Genomic DNA, 13,961 nt, shown 5'->3' on the forward strand with positions numbered 1-13,961 from the left:
ACCTGCAGGCTGGGGCCCACGACTGGGTTCAGGGCTTGGGGTTGGCTCTGTGCAGAAAAGCTCTCACTGGGCAGGCCTGTTCCAAGAAGCTGGCTGTGGGCCCTGCCTGCCACCAGAGGGAGCAGGGGTGGTTGGGGAAGTGTCTTGCTGCCCTGCACTGGTCCCAGAAGCTGCATGCGGGCCGGGACTCACCCTTGGGTCCAGGGCTTGGAGTCGGTGCTGTGCGCAGAAGCTCTCACTGGGCGGGCCTGCTCTGAGGAGCTGGCCATAGATCACGCTTGCCGCCGGAGGGCACAGGGCTCCTTGGGGAAGTCTTTCGCTGCCCTTCCCTGGTCCTAGAAGCTGCCTGGGAGCCAGGGCCCACTACTGGGCCCAGGGCTCGGGGCCAGCTCTCTGCAAAAAGCTCTCACTGGGTGGGCCTGCTCCTAGAAGCTGGCTGTGGATCGAGCCTACTGATGGAGAGAACAGGGCCTCTAGGGGAAGAGTCTAGCTGCCCTGCCCTGCTCCGAGAAGCTGCCCCTGTCAGGGCCTGCCACCCAGCCGAGTTTCACCCTGTGGGAGAGACTCACCACACAGCTCTATGTTGGTCCCAGTCTCTCAATACCTCCCCTTCTTGAATCCTGAGTTCTGGAGCGTCCGGAGATGCAGTCACCCTCTGGTCCGGCATCTTGGATCTCCCACGCTATGATATTTTGAGAGATCAATTCACATGACTGTTTGGGTGTGTGTGTGTTGCTGCAGAATGAACCCAGAGCTCCACACATGCTAAGTACACATTGTACCACTGATTTCTATCACCAGTCCCTCATGTAACTTTGATTACAGTATTTTGTTGCAATTGTTGTTTAACTAGTAGTACTATTCTTTTACTGTGCCTAATTTATAAATTAAACTCTATCATAGGTATGTATGCATAGGAATAATCATATTAACTATACAGTTTGGTACTCTCAATAGTGTCAGGTATCCAGTGGGGTGTCGTGGATTGTGGACCCTGTGGATAAGGGAGATGACTGTACTCAAATATTTGATGAATGAACAAGTTAACTTGTGGGGAGTTCAGATGATGCCTGGGCCATGCTGCAGATCTCTAGTAAATTCCTGTTCCCTCTCTCCCTGGAATTTTCCCGGTGCCCAGATCTTTCCTTCCTCTATCAGCAGGAAATTCCAAGGAGCCCAATTGTGTACTTTGTCTTACTTGTCCTAAGAGCTAGAGTTAGTGACAAACAAGACACCCATTTCCTGCCTTCATAAGTACCTATAAATAAACGAGATCAGGTCAGATGGTGTCAAGTAGGGTGGACCCAGCCTAATCTAGAATTTAAAAACCTGATTAGGCCTCCTCACATGTGTAACTTAGCTTCACCTTCACCCAGAGATTTTCATTTTCTTTAGTGACAAAGTTACTCTTGGCTCAAACGAATGTCCAATAGAATTCAGCATCTACTTTTGGTCAGTCACATCGCCCATGAATACTGGAATCTGGTGCCCTCCTCCTATGTAAGACATGAATCACTCTGGGGTTGGGAGAATGGTCTATTATTCTGAACTAGTTAAATGTGCTTCAAGTGGAGCAGCATAAATAAAGAGACGCAACCACGGGGAAGATGTATATTTTGAAATTCCTCCCCTTCATTTTCTTCTTCAAATGAATCGGTCCCCACTTCTTCATAATCCTTCTCCAGGGCAGCCAGAATCTCCCTGGCCTCAGAGAATTCTCCTTCTTCCATTCCTTCTCCAACATACCAATGCACAAAGGCCTGCTTGGCATACATTAGGTCAAACTTATGGTCAAGTGGGGCCCAGGCCTCCGCAATTGCTGTGGTGTTGCTCAGCATGCAGACAGCCCGCTGGACTTTGGCCAGATCCCCTCCTGGTACCACAGTGGGTGGCTGGTAATCGATGCCTACCTGGGAAACAAAGGAGGAAGACAACAGCAGAATATGCAAGTCAGTGAAAAGATAACTCAAGAGGGCATGTCTCGTAACAAGGTGCGCTAGCAAGTCACGGTCATGTGTGTGGGGATGGGACTGCAAGGTGGTGTGCAAGAGGGAGGAATCAGGAGGTTGGGAGAGTGGGCAGGTAGAAAGAAGTGAGCACTGGAGAGAAAAGCACATGGGATTGGTCCAAAAAATTTCAAAAGCAAGGGCTAGAGGATTTAAAGTCTGGAAAAGAAGACAGGGCTGGTACTAGGAAGAAATGTTAGTTGAAAATAGCAGAGACAAAGGAAAACAATGAATAAAATTATTATTACATGGGAGGTACCCAGTATATGTTTATGTCTAAAAGGGAAATACTTTTCCCTTTTAGAGGCAAATCGTTACTGAAATGAAATTTTTGTGATGGTTATTCTTCCCTAATGATCTCTGAAATTCCTCTTAAGTAAGGTTGCAAATATGTTTGTGAAAGTTTCTCTGCCAAGGGTGAATAGATTGTAAGAAGACATAGGGATATTTCCAAAACAATAAATTTTAAAAGGACCAAAAAGGTCCTTGGGGATAAACGTTAATACAAACCAGGGCTTGTATTTCTGGAAGACAGGAATTCTTGGAAGAAAAGCAAGAGCTCCAAAGACAGTTAACGTTCTTGCCTGAATAAGACAACTTCCCAAGTTCTGGTGGCGAGTCAGGGTCCTCCAAGCTAACCCAGTCCGATCTTATGGTGCAGCAGCCATCCTAGAAATCTCTCTCCTCCCCACACATACATTCCAAACCAACACCAATATCAAGAATTGGTAAGAAACTGGAAAAAGTCTAAGGTGACAAATTGTGAAATTTGGGGGACACTGAAAACCAGAACTGTCCAAACTCTTACTACTGCCCAGGCTACCATGCCTAAATTGACAATTAAATTCATTGCTTTTAAAGATATATCTTCTTGATTGTAGGGGGTGGAAGTGGCAACAGGAAATAGTAAAGATAGGTAGCCAACCAAATGAATGCACAATGTTTTATCATTCTTCTTAAACTCAAGTGCCGTCTTGGTGGTGGAGGGCAAACTAAAATGAGGTAAGGGACCAAAAAGTGAGTAGGAGAAAGATGATGAATATAAACCTTGCCGTATCAAATATTTTGCCACATCTGCTCCTGACCAGCATAAGACTTGTGCCTGGAGCCAACTCTCCCCTTTTCTGAACAGTACCACCCCTTGACCTGAGTCAGGTGGGGACAAATACCCTTGTGAACAATGTCAGAGGATGAAGTTTCAGCAACATTCACTCTCCTGGCATGTGCTTTCCTGTAAACCCCTTATTAGAGTTGTTAACATACCTTATTGATCTTTGTGGATATGAGCTCAGAACATCTGTTTAAAATAAATGAGAGAGAATGAGAGGGCATCTCCTTTATTGTTCATTTCCCCCACCATCCCCACATCTCTGTATTTTCTCTATTTCCCCCTTTATTCTCCTACTACCTTCTGTTTATTTCCATTTAAAAAAAGGAAAAAGAACACTGTTTTTGAAAGACCTTGGCTATTTTTGCAACAATGACCAGAAGTGCCAATAAAAATAGGCATAATCTTGGGGGAGGAAGATGAGAAATGTAGCCAGGAGAAGAGTAGTGAGAAGGAATATTACACTCCCTTGCTCTGCCAGAGGATGCTTACATGGTTGACAGGAAAGGGAAATGTCAGGGCTTTATGACACAAATGATTCATGTAATAAAAAAATGGTCCCACTGTTTCTCCAAGTTGATTAAGCCTTACAGGGAAGGTATTTAATTTTTCAAAATAAATTGCAGGAACACATTTTTTGTTAGAAAATTAAACTCTACCCCTCTAGCAACATGAATAATTTATTTTAAAATTAAAATATACCTAGAAGTGTACATGTCCATTAAAATTAATTTCATGTAAATTGAACTGAATCATGAACTCCAAAAGCATCATGATTTAGGTCCATTCCAAAATCATTACTTGTTCCTCAGCTCGCCAAAAAAAAGGAGGGGGGGGATTTTTTTTTTTTTTTTTTACTTAAAATATTCTCAATGTTTTCTAAAAATTTCTTTCTGCATTTTGTTTGTTTGTTTGTTTCTGATAAGGGATTTAACCCAGGGACACTACCACTGAGTTACATTCCCAGCCTTTTTAAAAATTTTATTTTGAGGGCTCTTGTTCAATTGCCCATGTTTGCCTCACATATATGATCTTCCATCTTCAGCCACTCAAGTCATTGGGATTACAGGCATGGACCACCATGCCTGACTCTAAAATGGCTTCAGCAGACAAAATTTCAACAGTCTTTGTCTCAAACAAAGTTGAATGAAATTAATGTTGCATTTGGTGTAACTTCCTCTCCCCACATCAACACATACAACCTGAAGCTCCCAAGATTTCACTCTACCATCTTTTGTCATCTGTCTCTGCTTCTCCAGTTATTTATCCCCTCTCTAATTTATCAGCTCTCACCTCAAAACCTGTTGGGCACCAGCCGACAAACTGGATAGTCTTGCTGGTCTCGATGGTGGCAATAGCAACATTCACATCCTTGGGCACCACATCTCCCCGGTACAGCATGCAGCAGGCCATATACTTGCCACGCCTTGAGTCACATTTTACCATCTGGCTGCTGGGCTCAAAGCAGGAGCTGGTTATCTCAGCCACACACAGCTATTCACGGTAGGCTTTCTCAGAAGACATCATGGGTACTCAGGTGACGGGTGGGGAGGTAAATGTGGTGACAGGGCACCAGATTAGTCTGGAACTTAGTGAGGTCTACAGTGAGGGTCCTGTCAAAGCAGAGAGAAACTGTGATTGAGGACACAGTCTGGCTGATGAGGCAGCTGAGGTTGGTACAGGTGGGATGCTTGATGTCTAGGTTCCTGCAGCAGATGTCATAGATGACTTCATTATCTACCATGAAAGCATAATCTGAGTGTTCCAGTGTGGTATGGGTTGTCAGGATGGAGTTGTAAGGCTCCACTACTGCAGTGAGACCTGGGGTATTGGGTAGATAGCAAACTCTAGCTTGGACTTCTTGCCATAATCAAGGGACAGGTATTCTATCTTTAGAGAAGTGAAGCCAGAGCCAGTGCATTCAGCAAAACTGAATGAAAATTTCAGAACCACAATGAACAGTGACTTTGCCCTTTCAGAATCCCAACATTGCCCACTACCCCTGTCTCTGTCCTATGACTTTTTGGAACCAATACTTAACCAATATTTCTCAATCCAACCTTGGAAGGGAGCTAGAGTACCAACTTAAGAAAAGGAGTTAAGGAACCTGTTTCCTTATTTTTTATTCTATACTGAATATTTATAGCTGTGTATATTTATGGATATTGCAATTTTTATATACATTGTAGATTGACCAAATCAACCCAACTAACCCGTCCATGTGTTTCCCCAGTTGTAAAAATTGAGCAAGTTATTTAACCTCCCCAAACTTCTGTTTGTTCTTGGTTCAAGTGGAAACAATAGAAATATGCTCATCTTGGGACTATTAGAGAAGGGAAAGGGGGAGAGGAAAAGAGAGAGAAAAGGGAGGACAACAGAATAGAAGGGAGGGTGGATGAGATCAAACCATGATATATGTATATATGGAAATACACAGTGAAACCTACTAATTTGTACAATTAATATGTGGTAATAATTTTTAAAAATGAATATGATTTCCTGCCCCCAAACCTTATCTTACAAGTTTATTGTGATCACTAAATGAGATAGCACAATGCTGTGAGCAAGAATCAGATGATTAAAAGCATTCAACATTAGCTCCTATTAGAACGAAGAGGAGTCATGCAGGCACAGAAGTTTTCCACTGAATTTGAAGTATCATATAATCCAATGGTTCTGAACTTTGGGGCACTACAGATAGCTTAGAGACTAATGACCCCTATGTGAACCCTCTAAACAGAAAAAGTAAACATATACAAAAATTCATATCCTAAGCACCCAGGTTAATAAAAGTAGAGATCCCTGGCACCCCCCCAAAAAAAAACAAAAAACAAAAAAACAAAAAAAAAAAAAACAGAAAAAACTTCCATCACAGTCAACCTTTTCCATCATACAGATAAGGAAATGGGAAGTTAAACAAAGTGACTTTGTTCACAGCTCAGAGCTTTGTAGTCAAATCAACCTGATTCAAATCCTCACTCTGCCAACTTTCTAGCTGTGTAACCCAGGTCAAGTTATTTAACCACCCTAGCCCTAAATTTCTTTATCTGTAAGGTACAGGGGAAAGACTTCTTTTGTATGATTATTAAGAAATAAATGAAGAAATGTACTTGCAAGTCCTCAAATGTATAACAATCTCTTCCTCTCAACTTAATGCTTTGTTAAACTATATTTCCAATAAGCAAAGACCTTAGCCTTCCTTATGCTTGGAATCTTTCCCAGATACCAACATAAAGTATTGATAGATACCCTCAGGCATCAGCCTGTAGGGTAGTCCACAATATCCAGGTAGGGGAAGGGCATCATCCTTGGGAATGTTTTTCACAAAACGTAATGCCAAGGTATAGCTCCATGGTAGAGTGTGTGCTTAGCATGCCTGAGGCCCTGAGTTCAATCCCTAGCACTGGAATACAAACAAACGCATTTCCAAACACCCCTAGATCTCCTCGAACATTAATTAGGTGCTCTACTCTGTAGCCAAGATTCCATGTACCTCTACCTAGTCTAATCCAAGAGGCATTAATCCAAGCCTGTTCACTCTAACCTGACTCATCAATCCTCTGCCCTAGATGCTTACCAGCTTCCGTATGCAGTCCAGTACTAAATTGATGCTCTCCTTGCCCACTGTGTAGTGACCCCGGGCATAATTGTTAGCTGCATCTTCCTTTCCTGTGATCAGCTGCTCTGGATGGAAGAGCTGGTGGTACGTTCCTGCCTAAACCTCATCTACCAAAAGAGGGGGACCATTAGGTCTTACCACCTGGGGTTCAAGAGAAGCCTGCCTCCCTCCCCATTAGACTATCACATGACACCATTCTGGCTCTGGTGTTGGGGATTAAGCCCAAGGGCCTCATGCATGCTAAGCACACACTCTACCACTGAGCCACACCCCCAGTCCAAGGCATGTTTTACAATGACTTTTAAGTAAAGTTGTGCTCCAGGTCCTAGAAGAGCAGGAGCCTTTGAGAGGCTTCCAAGAGGGCTCTGCTTACCTCCAAGGGTCCACACAGATTGGGCACAAGGCAGATTGAGATTCATTAGCCCCACCTACATCACCTCTTCTCTTTGGGATTCCTCTGTTCCCCTTTAGGAAATCATTCAAGTGAGCAGTCACCTGGGAAGGTGACCCCCCACTTTTCGCATTCATACAAAACGTGCAGCAATCCGTCAGGTGGGACCAAATACACACTAGTGGCCTGGTATTTGAATGCCATTCTCTCCATCTACATCTCACTTAAAAATTTTAAAAAGTAACGAGCTTTTTAAAAAGAAACTAAAAACACCATGTACAGTTCATCTTCATTTCTCTGCTTTAACCCATTTCATGTAAACCATAAATTAAATATTACTAACATTAAAAGAACATAAATGTGATTTGTATTCTTGGAAATTCTTTCTCTGCTTTCAGACTCCAGAGAAAAAATAGCCAATATATAGGACTGGCCTATGCCCCCTAATAGGATGAGGTACATAGGCCATGCCTGGGGGAGGGGCTGAAAGACCCCTTCTTCCCAACAAACCTTTATGAAAGAGCTAGATGATGCCACCTTATGCCAGGATGAGATGCCAGAAACCTGAAACTGGCCTCCTCATCTGGCTTTCTCTTAAAATCACGCAATCACCAGTTCTGTGTCGGGCTCCTCAAGGTGATTTTTAAACCAGGAATTTCCAGTGTGCACTGGAGTCTTTCTGTTAGGTCGGAATTTGGGCGACTATATGATGGAGAGTGGAGCAACTGAGGCAAAGAGCAGCATGCCACACAGCGACCAATCAAGCAGGTAGGAAAACTCCACTGACCCTTACCTCCACCTGTCACTCAGCAGGACCCCCGCCCATTCCGGCCTATAAAGACCCTGGTTTACAAAAAAAAAAAAAAAAAAAAAAAAAAAAAAGACCCTGGGCAGCCCGGGCCATGTGCGATTTTCTCCGACTCCCTACCCTCACCTGTGCTGGGGGGAGGGGGGATTTCAACTGAGAGCCAAATTCCAATAAAGCTTAGTTAGGCAGCTTTCTGTCCGATTTTATTTGGCCACTAGCCAGGCCAATCTTACACTTTCAATACTGTTAACTACTTTCTAAGGCAGTTAAGGAAAGAGGGCAGCCCTTAAATAAGAGGCCCCAGTGGCTGTCAACCCATTCAAGCAATGACCTGAATCCACACAGTTCATGCCAGGCTCCACATAAGGTACACCCAGAGAGGATTTACCCCCTGGAGGCTGGGAAACTTCTCAGAAGCCACAGGGAGAAGCGCAACCCCTTCCTAAGCCTCTGGACCCTGCTTAAGATGAATGATCTTTATCCCCACAACCCCTTGCCAAAAGTCTCCCCCACACGCATCAAATCCAAACCACTCTCCAATACTCCCACAACAAGCGGGAAGTCTCCCATGGCTTCCCCCAGTGCCCGCCTAACCTGCAACTGTGCGACCCACACCGCCGAACTTGACCTAACATCCGACTGCTGGGGGTGAAGGACAGGACCCTGAGGAGGTGTTTCCTTGCAACCGCTGCCACCCCGTGAGTAAAAGGGCTGAAAGGGGACGCCAGAAGGAGGCGCCAAGAGCCACTGCGGGGCTGCAACCCTAAGGGCGGCCCAGGCGGGAGGTCTTCAGCCACATGTCGGGTCTCTGCAGTCACTCTCGCCAGAGCAGCCCCACGCGGTGGGCCCCAGGCCCCACAAACCTGAGCTCGGAGCGCGGGTGGGATACGGCTCCCTGGGACCTTGAAGCCGGTGGATGAGGACTCAAAGCCCAGTCCTTACCTCCCTCTCATACTACTGTGCCACCACCACCACCACCCACCCTCCCACCCCCGCCCGGCGTCCTCGTGGCCGGCTGACCATATGAGTGGCCCAGCCCTGTCTGGGACCAGCAGCCCTGCAGCCCAGAGCGCCAGGTGGCAGCGTCCAGTGTGGGCAGCAAAGTAAGCGGCAGGAGCAGCAGAGTGAGCGGCAGGTACAGCAGGGTCGCTGCCCTGCGAGACTGGGCAGGCACAAAGGAGGGCGGGGGATGCAGCCCTCCCGTCCCAACCAAGGGACCCAAGCCCTGGGGGCCACTGTGCTCAGTGAGTCTCTGCAGGTGCCCGGAGATCCGGACCTCTTGCCTCTGTGGGTATCTCCAAGTTCAGGATTTATCAGTCTCGTGGATTATATACAAAAGGTAAAGGAGTGGAGCTGTTGCTATTCCCTTACTCCTGATTCCTCCCCCACCCCTATGGTCCAAATGGAACATTCCTCAAAGGCCTGCTGGGAGGGAGAGAGGGAAGAGTTGATTGGGAATCTTGGAAGGTGAGAAGCCACACAAAATGGTCAATGGAGAAACAAGAAGGTCATGTGGAGGCCTGCCAGATGGAGAGAGGAGAGGATTTATTTATGTATTTATTTATTATTCGTTCACTCATTTAGTCATTCATTTCTGAGAGTGAAACCAGAATTAAGGACAGGTAGTTAGTGTACAAATAGGGGATGGGGTCAAATTGAGGAAATGAAGCCATGAAGCCATCTGCCTCTGGAATTTGGAGACTGCCTCCCCCCTGAAAGAATGGAATGTCCAGGATCTCCGGAGCCCATTGATTACCAAATTTACCTGCCTTTATCAAGGACTTCAAGCAAGGAGCTGCTAAGTAATGCCCTCTGGGCCCTTACCTGCCTGAATCACCTTGGCCCTCCCCCTGCCCATGGCTTTTCACTTAATGCAAAACCAGGCCTAGTCCCTAGGCAGGAAGGAGAGATGGGTGGGGGGGGAGAATTGGAGAACAAAAGAGACTTTAACCTATAAAAGATGTAGGGTGTGCTCACTTCTTGGGACTTCAGAACATCAGCCATGGCCCCCTTCTTCCTGCCAGGAGAAGTCTGTATTATTACCTTTAAATAAAACCTGCTTAATATGCTTGCCTTGGTGTGCTTCTCTAGTGTTCAGTCTTCAACATTAGAAGGAGCAGAACTCGTCACCGTTAAATGGTGGTATCAAAAGCACATGATAGGATTGTTTGTTACTAGACCAAAAATAATAATATAAAGTTTAAATATAATCACAACAGAGCTAATTAGAAGCCTTGATGCCCATATCGCTGAATAACAATGATTCATTCCCTTCCTTCCTCCCTTCCCTCCCTTTTGTTGTTGTTTTTATATTTTGGTGTTTGTTGTCATTTTTCTGTTTTGTTTTTTTGGTGCTGGGAATTGAACCTAAGGCTACCACAGAGCTACATCTCCATCCCCAGTGCTTTACCTTGTTTATTCTGAAACTAAGTTGTTAGGGCCTTGCTAAGTTGCCGAGACTGGCCTGGAACATGTGGTCCCCCTGCCTCAGTCTCCCAAATTGTTGGGATTACAAGCATGTGCTCCCATGCCTGACTTCTCTAATTTTTCCTTAGCCTCATGCATAGTCCAGCTGTGCCAGAGCTGTAGGAAAGCCAAAGAAAGTGCCCGGAGACAACATGGGAGATGTGATTTATTGTGGGAAGCTTACAGATTAAAGACTGCTCCAAGAAGAGTTCAGTCATGATAGGCTGACAGAGGGCACCTGTAAGAACCCACAAACCACTCCGAATATGGGAACTCACATAAGAGACTTTATTAAGCAAACAGGCACAGTGTCTCCCTGCAGGGTAAGAGAGAAAATGAGAGGAAAAAAGAGAGAGAGTGTGCGCGCAAGAGAGAGTGAAATCCAGGAGGAGAGAGCATGAAAGCGAGGAGAGGAGAGTGAGAGAGAAAATGGCGGGGGGGGGGGCATTCTTAAACAGTGAAATTCCACAGGCTAACAAGAGACCAATAAGTGAGAAGGATACTTGCAAGCTGACTGATGAGCCAATAGCTAGCTAGGATGTTCACAGACTGACAAACTAGGATGTAGGTTGGGAGTCAGGGAAATAACTGCAGCATAAAGGGTGGGGGAGCAGTTTTACATTATATTATATTCCCCCATTTTTGTTTTTATAAGAAGATCTTTTGTTCTCCAGTTCTCTCCCCCCTTATCTCTCCTTCCTTCCTACGTGACTAGGCCTGGTTTTGCAGGTGAGATGTAAAAAGTAAGAGGCAGATGGGGCAGGGGGAGAGCTTAAGTAATTCAGCCAGGCAAGGGCCCAGTGGCATTAAATAGCAACTTCTTGCTTGCCGTCCTTGATAAGGGCAGGGAAATTTGGTAACCAATGGTCTCTGATGATCCTTGATGTTCCATTCTCCCAGGGGCAGTCTCCAACTTCCAGACTTCCAGAGGAGGATGGCTTTCATGGACTTCATTTCTTTGATTTAACTGATCCCCTATTTCTACACTAACAGCCTGTCCCCAATTCTGGCTTTGTTGCCCCATCTACTTTTAGGAACTCCTTACAGCTGTAGGGAAAGGGGACAACGACCACTCTGGCTGCTTTGAGCTGAAAGGGGGCAGCATGGGGAAAGCAGGTTGGAGTTTCCTTTTTAAAAATTGGGTCAATACCCAAAGGACTTAAAATCAGCATACTACAGAGATACAGCCACATCAATGTTCATAGCTGCTCAATTCACAATAGCCAGATTGTGGAACCAACCTAGATGTCCTTCAATTGATGACTGGATAAAGAAACTGTTATATATATACACAATGGAATATTACTCAGCCATAAAGAATAATAAAATTATGGCATTTGCAGGCAAATGGATGAAACTGGAGAATATCATGCTAAGTGAGATAAGCCAATCTAAAAATCCAAAAGGCGAATGATCTTGCTGAAAGCGGATGATGACACATAATGGGGGATGGGAGGTGGGCAAGAATGGAGGAAGGAGGGCCTGTATAGAGGGAAAAGAGGGGTGGGAGGGCGGGAGGGGCGGGGGGAAGGAAAAAACAACAGAATGAATCAAACATCATTACCCTATGTAAATGTATGACTACGCAAATAGTATGCTGTTACTCCACGTACAAACAGAAACAACATGTATCCCATTGTTTACACTAAAAACAAATTAAAATAAAATAAATTGGGTCAATCGAGGGGTCTATGGTAGAAGTCTGGCTGGGTAAGAGCAGGTTGTAAGGGCATCTGGCAGTGGGTGCTTCTATGAGAGAAGAACAAAAAGACATTAGTACTGAAATGAGATTAATACAAAATAAATGTTGCAGAATCTGGAACATGTCAATGAGTATCATGAAGATAACTGAATTCAGTAATCCCTCAGCAGGAGGTGGAAGAACTGAGAAATTTTTCCCATAAAAAGGCCTAACAAAGACTGGAGAGGAAAAGGCCTTTATTTGGGAACTTTAATATTGTCCAGGTTATCAGGAATGGAAAGACAACATTTACCTCTTAATGTCATTGATGTCCCCAGAAAATATAGTGAAGCTACTTAATGTCATCTGATTTGTGTAAAATATCCTTTTATTGGTATAACCTGTGTTTAGTAGAGATCTCTATATTTCTGTTACTTAGGGCTAGATAATCTTACTAGCAAACATAGATTAAGCCTACCTGTGTAGCTTAGGAAGGTCTGTAGGCCTTAAACTGACTAAAAACTCCTGACTCTGGCAGTTTCTCTTGATAGTTATCAGGCACATTTTCCTAAGAATCTCTCTTTTGTAGCTTCCAGTCTTTATTCTAGTGGGCTAACACAAGTGTATATTTTACGTTACATTAAATGCCCAAGAATGGCTCTATTTGGTTTTAACTGTTTTGCTAGGTGTCTAAGATCAAGCTGGTCAACATGACCTGTTCCTGTCTTGTTAAAGAGCCAGCTGAGTTCCCACAGGGGTCACTCATGGGGAACTTGAGAGCAGCTTCTCAGCTCCTTAGTGCCATTCCCTAGGTAGGGTCTCCTTGGTGAAGTGGCTTCCCTTGGAAGGATCAGGGATGTCTCCCTTTTTCAATGACCCTCCTCCACAGCAGGTACACTGATTGGCTTTTTATCCTCAGTGTTCTCATCAATTTCCCTGATCAGGAGGTCATGTGACCCAGAGTTGCAAAGCTGCATAGAGAAGTCCTCTTGTTCCCTGGGTTCAGGCTGACACTGAGGGCAAGATCCAAATACTGGCTTTTCTTGGCCTCTGTATTTAATTTCAATCTCTAAGTTTGATCTTAACCATCCAGCAAGCCATTCTCACCAGTCATAAAGTAAGAGGACTGGGCTTTAACTTCAATGTCTATAACTTTACACTTATTTACACTTTTATTTTACTGGAGTCTGTATTAGTACTGGAAGTTACCATTATACACTATCTGTTCTGTAGGTGATGGCTTATTATCACAAGTGACCTAGGTTCTGTGTTCTTGAAGCAGTGCCTCTGCAAAGCAAGTAACAGTTTTATGAAATGCATTAGCAAGAGAAAAATATATTCAGTTTGTGTAATAGCTATCTTGATTTTTGGCTGAGCTCTACATTATATCCCGTTTGAGATCACAGTAGTTTTACAACAAGAACCAATCTTTTGAGTATAACTTTAAAGAAGATGGAGTCTGGCTTATTTTGGAGTCACTGTAGCATGCAGTAAGGTGGGAGGGGAGGCAGAGTCTTATCTCAGGTATGGTGTGGCTCTTTACAAATCTTAATTGAAGAGTTCTAATTCTGATGTTGATCTTTACTTCTTTCTTAAATGTCATTTTAAAAAGTTTACATATGTTGATTCCTAAGTCTATATGAACATGAGTTAACACAATTTAACATTATACCTAAAATATGCATTAAAGAAAGACTGAAAGAACTTTTAACTTTCCTTTTGTGTTGCAAAGTGGCAAAACACTTTCATGTTTCACATTATTAACCTTTAAACAAATCAGGCTCTCACTAACTTTTAGAAATACATTTACATTTAAATTTTTATCTCAGTGTAAAAAGTAACAAATTTTATATATACCCTATTGATAACAGGTCCTAAAATA

General features: G+C 44.1%; 1 pseudogene across 1 annotated transcript; it reads right to left on the reverse strand.

Moving 5' to 3' along the window:
• Positions 1-685: 685 nt before the first annotated feature.
• On the reverse strand, positions 686-4,858 carry LOC306661338 (tubulin alpha-8 chain-like; annotated as a pseudogene). Its single transcript, XR_013766650.1, has 2 exons — positions 4,408-4,858; positions 686-1,910 (listed from the first exon to the last, which is right to left on the reverse strand). The product of XR_013766650.1 is annotated as a tubulin alpha-8 chain-like (transcript).
• Between the last annotated feature and the right edge of the window lie 9,103 nt (positions 4,859-13,961).

The sequence above is a fragment of the Sciurus vulgaris genome, assembly GCF_902686455.1.
Source record: "Sciurus vulgaris genome assembly, chromosome: 5".
Classification (NCBI taxonomy): domain Eukaryota; kingdom Metazoa; phylum Chordata; class Mammalia; order Rodentia; family Sciuridae; genus Sciurus; species Sciurus vulgaris.